We start from the raw sequence: 6470 nt of genomic DNA on the forward strand, positions 1-6470 counted from the left end.
TATACAAATACATACAAACTTAATGTCCACTACTGTAAAAAAGCAGAAAATAAAAGAAACAAAGAATCAAACAAACAGTGACTATTTTTGTCAGTTGTTTTTGCAGATTTGTTTCTAAACATTTATTTTTCAAATATTTATATATTTATTTATGGATTTTTAATGGATTTCAATTTATCTTGCGTGGATCATCTCAGTAACAGGTGAGTTATTTATTACACACACACACACACACACACACACACACACACACACACACACACACACACACATGGATGTCCACCCATTTCAGAATCTAATGTGTTTTGATTTTTTCATTTCATTTCATTCCGTGTCTTGTCCTTGTTTTTCTGTTTAAAATCCGGATAAATTAAAGCTTTATGATTAAACACGTGCATCAGTGTGACCAGAGTGAAGGTGTGAGGTGTATCTTGGACACACACACACACACACACACACACACCCCTAAAGGAGAAGCTTTGCTCTTCACGAGAGAGTTTTCTTTAACACGGTATTAGTCTATTCCCACTATTTCTCTCGTTTATCTTTTTTTATTTGATAGAATTGTTTTTCTTTATGTAAATGTGTATTAATCCCAACATTGCAGCAAGATCTCAAACTAAATGGAAGAAAGAGAGAGAGAGAGAGAGAGAGAGAGAGAGAGAGAGCGTAATCGAGAAAATACAGACAAAGAGCAAGTAAGAAAGAAAGAAAGAAGAGGAAATATAACCACTCACACACAATACAATCACTCTTTTTCTCTCTCTTTCTCGGGCTCTCACTCGCTCTCTATCGTCTGTACATCCTGACAGTAAGAAGGTTAAAATATCTTGATGTTTGTTTATAAATTAAATCAATAAAAAGAAAGTTACAGATTTATTCCTCTGACACTGGAGACTTCTTCCATGAATGCCTCTTTCACAGTGAGAGAACCTCACCACTTCAGAGTGTCCAATCACAATCCAGATAACTCACACTCACTCACACTCCAACTAACTTACACATTACAGCTTACACTCACTTACAATCCAACCCACACTCCAGCTCACACTAACTCACACTCACTCACACTCCAACTTACACTTCAACCCACACTTAAACTTCAACTCACATGCACTCACACACACTCCAACCCACATTCACACTTCAATTCTTACTCATACTCCAACTCACACTCACACTAGAGTTCAAACTTACAAACAAAAAAAATGTATTGAATTGATTTCACTCAAACTTATAATAATTTAATAAATAAATATGAGTAATAAAAATTAAAGGTTTCATTAAACGGAATCGTTTCCCATAACTTACTCTGCACGGCCACTGTGGGGAGACTCACGCTCACACTCCAACCTCACACTCCAACTCACACTCACTCCAACCCACACTCACATTCCAACTCACGCTCACACTCCAACCTACACTCACATTCCAACTCACGCTCACACTCCAACCTCACACTCCAACTCACACTCACACTCCAACCTACACTCACATTCCAACTCACGCTCACACTCCAACCTACACTCACATTCCAACTCACGCCACACTCCAACCTACACTTCAACTCACTCCAACCTACACTCACATTCCAACTCACTCACACTCCAACCCACACTCACATTCCAACTCACACTCACTCCAACCTACACTCACACTCCAACCCACACTCACATTCCAACTCACGCTCACACCCAACCTACACTCACACTCCAACCACACTCACATTCCAACTCACACTCACACTCCAACCTACACTCACATTCCAACCTACACTTCAACTCACACTCCAACCACACTCACATTCCAACCCACACTCACACTCCAACCCACACTCACATTCCAACTCACACTCACACCCAACCCACACTCACATTCCAACTCACGCTCACACTCCAACCTACACTTCAACTCACACTCCAACCTACACTCACATTCCAACTCACACTCACACTCCAACCCACACTCACATTCCAACTCACACTCGCACTCCAACCCACACTCGCACTCCAACCCACACTCGCACTCCAACCCACACTGCACTCCAACCCACACTCATTCCAACTCACACTCACACTCCAACCCACACTCACATTCCAACTCACACTCACACTCCAACCCACACTCACATTCCAACTCACCTCACACTCCAACCCACACTCACACTCCAACCCACACTCACATTCCAACTCACACTCACACCCAACCCACACTCACATTCCAACTCACACTCACACTCCAACCCACACTCACATTCCAACCCACACTCACATTCCAACTCACACTCACACTCCAACCCACACTCACACTCCAACCCACACTCCAACCCACACTCCAACCCACACTCACACTCCAACCCACACTCACATTCCAACTCACACTCACTCCAACCCACACTCACATTCCAACTCACACTCACACTCCAACCCACACTCACACTCCAACCCACACTCATTCCAACTCACACTCACACTCCAACCCACACTCACATTCCAACTCACACACACTCCAACCTACACTCACACTCCAACCCACGCTCACATTCCAACCTACACTTCAACTCACACTCCAACCCACACTCACATTCCAACTCACGCTCACTCCAACCTACACTCACATTCCAACTCACACTCACTCCAACCCACACTCACATTCCAACTCACGCTCACACTCCAACCTACACTCACATTCCAACTCACGCTCACACTCCAACCTACACTCACATTCCAACTCACTCACACTCCAACCCACACTCACATTCCAACTCACGCTCACACTCCAACCTACACTCACATTCCAACTCACGCTCACACTCCAACCCACACTCACTCCAACCTACACTCACACTCCAACCCACACTCACATTCCAACTCACACTCACACCCCAACCTACACTCACACTCCAACCCACACTCACATTCCAACTCACTCACACTCCAACCCACACTCACACTCCAACCCACTCACATTCCAACTCACACTCCAACCCACACTCACATTCCAACTCACGCTCACTCCAACCTACACTTCAACTCACACTCCAACCTACACTCACATTCCAACTCACTCACACTCCAACCCACACTCACATTCCAACTCACACTCACACCCCAACCCACACTCGCACTCCAACCCACACTCACTCCAACCCACACTCACACTCCAACTCACACTCACACTCCAACCTACACTTCAACTCATACTCCAACCCACACTCACATTCCAACTCACGCTCACACTCCAACCTACACTCACATTCCAACTCACGCTCACACTCCAACCTACACTCACACTCACATTCCAACCCACACTCACATTCCAACTCACACTCACACTCCAACCTACACTCACACTCCAACCCACACTCAACTCACACTCCAACCCACACTCACATTCCAACTCACGCTCACACTCCAACCCACACTCCAACTCACACTCCAACCTACACTCACATTCCAACTCACACTCACACTCCAACCCACACTCACATTCCAACTCACACTCACACCCCAACCCACACTCGCACTCCAACCCACACTCACATTCCAACTCACACTCACACTCCAACCCACACTCATTCCAACTCACACTCACATTCCAACTCACACTCCAACCCACACTCACATTCCAACTCACGCCACACTCCAACCTACACTTCAACTCACACTCCAACCCACACTCACATTCCAACTCACACTCACACTCCAACCCACACTCACATTCCAACTCACACTCACACTCCAACCCACACTCACATTCCAACTCACACTCACACTCCAACCCACACTCCAACCCACACTCACATTCCAACTCACACTCCAACCCACACTCACATTCCAACTCACACTCACATTCCAACTCACACTCCAACCCACACTCACATTCCAACTCACACTCACACTCCAACCCACACTCACATTCCAACTCACACTCACACTCCAACCCACACTCACATTCCAACTCACACACTCCAACTCACACTCCAACCCACACTCACACTCCAACCCACACTCACATTCCAACTCACACTCCAACTCACACTCACACTCCAACCCACACTCACATTCCAACTCACACTCCAACCCACACTCACTCCAACCCACACTCCAACTCACACTCCAACCCACACTCACACTCAACCCACACTCACATTCCAACTCACACTCCAACCCACACTCACATTCCTACTCACACTAGCACTCCAACCCACACTCGCACTCCAACCCACACTGCACTCCAACCCACACTCCAACCCACACTCACATTCCAACTCACACTCCAACCCACACTCACATTCCAACCCACACTCACTCCAACCCACACTCACATTCCTACTCACACTCGCACTCCAACCCACACTCACATTCCAACTCACACTCCAACCCACACTCACATTCCAACTCACACTCGCACTCCAACCCACACTCGCATTCCAACTCACACTCACACTCCAACCCACGCCGCATTCCAACTCACACTCCAACCCATACTCACACTTCAACTTAGACTCACACTGCACTCCAACCCACACTCACAATTTCAACTCACACTCACACTACAGCTAAAACTCACACACCACATCAGACTTCAAGTCAAAATTAAACACACTCACACTCAAGCTAACACTCAAACTTCAACTTACTCACACTCTAATTCACACACACTCCAACTCACACTCACTCACACTTAACCTCACATACACTCCAACTCAAACTTACACTCACACTCAAACTCAAACTTAAACTCACACTCCAAAACACATCCCAACTCAGACTCACACTCCAACTTACACACACACTCTAATTTACACTCTCACTTACACGCATATTCAAACTCAAATTCACATTTACACTCCAACTTAAACTTTTACTCACACTCCAGCTCAAACTCACACACTCCAACTCACACACACCAACTCCCACTCACACTCCTACTCACTCATAATTACAGTCAAATGCAATTACACTCCAACTCACACCCACACTCACACTGCAACTCAAACTCACGCTCCAGCTATAACTCACAATGCAACTTAAACTTACACTGCAACTCAAACTCACATTTACATTAGGGCTGTAACGATTCCTTTAGTCATTTTATTACAAAAAAATCATTAAGGCAAATTATTTGCTTTCAAATAACCTACACTCCAAATCAAACTTACAATCACACTCCAACACACTCACACTCCAACACACTCACACTCACACTCCAACACACTCCAACTCATGCAAACTTACTCTTATAAAGAACATCTTATTCATTTTTTATTACCACATTATTTGTGTAAAGCTGCTTTAAGGCAATGTTTATTGTTAAAAGTGCAATACAAATAAAAATGAATTAAAATAAACATTCCAAATCACACTCACACTCCAACTGAAACGCACACTCCAACTTATAATGATTTAATAAACAAATATGAGTGAGGATAATTATGAGTTTCATTAAACGGAATAGTTTCCCATAACTTACTCTTTTTGAATGCACTGTATTTGTATTTTGATGTAATATGGCAATTAGATGCACTAAATAGTTTTAGTTTTCATCAGTTTTCTTGTATACGTATATAAAAATGAATTGAATTAAATTAAACATTCCAGTGCACTCACACTCCAAGCACAAGCTGATTCCAGCTGCAGTCCACTCTTTGTGAATCTCCCCAAATTCTTGAATGATCTTTGTTTCACCTTTTTCTACCACATTTCTTCCTTCCCTTCAACTTTTCATTAATGTGCTTGGATCCAGCAGTCTGTGAACAGCAGCTTCTTCAGTGAAGACCTTTTGTGTCTCACCCTCCATGTGCAGTGTGTCAATGATCATCTTCTGGACAACTGTCAAGTCAGCAGTCTTCCCCATAATTGTGGAGCCTGAACCAGACTGACACCATTTAAAGGCACAAAAAACCTTTGCAGGTGTTTGGAGTTAATGAGCTGATTATTGTGAGACACCACGAGTCTCCAATATTAAAATATTCTGAGATACTGAGTTTTGGGTTTTCATTAGCTGTGAGCCAGAATCATCCAAATGAAAAGAAATAAACACTTTAAATACATCAGTGTGTGTGTGATGAATATATAATATACCAGTTTCACTTTTTGTATTGAATTACTAAAATAAATAATCTTTTTAATGATATTAATTTAATAATTTTAGAATGTATTGAGATGCACCAGTACATTCAAATTTACACTTCAACTTACACTTATATTCCAACTCAAACTTACACTCCAATTTACATTTACACTCCAACTCACACACACAATCCAACTCCAATTCAGACTCTAATTCACACTCCAACTCACACACTCACTCCAACTCACACTCACACACTTCATCTCACACTCCAACTCAAATTTACACACACTTTAACTCGCACTCCAACTCACAGTCCAACTCCCACTCACAATCCAACGTCAACTCAAACTCCAACTCACATTCCAACTCACACACTTACTCCAACTCAAACT

The sequence above is a fragment of the Silurus meridionalis genome, chromosome 16, assembly GCF_014805685.1.
Source record: "Silurus meridionalis isolate SWU-2019-XX chromosome 16, ASM1480568v1, whole genome shotgun sequence".
In the NCBI taxonomy this organism is placed as follows: Eukaryota; Metazoa; Chordata; class Actinopteri; order Siluriformes; family Siluridae; genus Silurus; species Silurus meridionalis.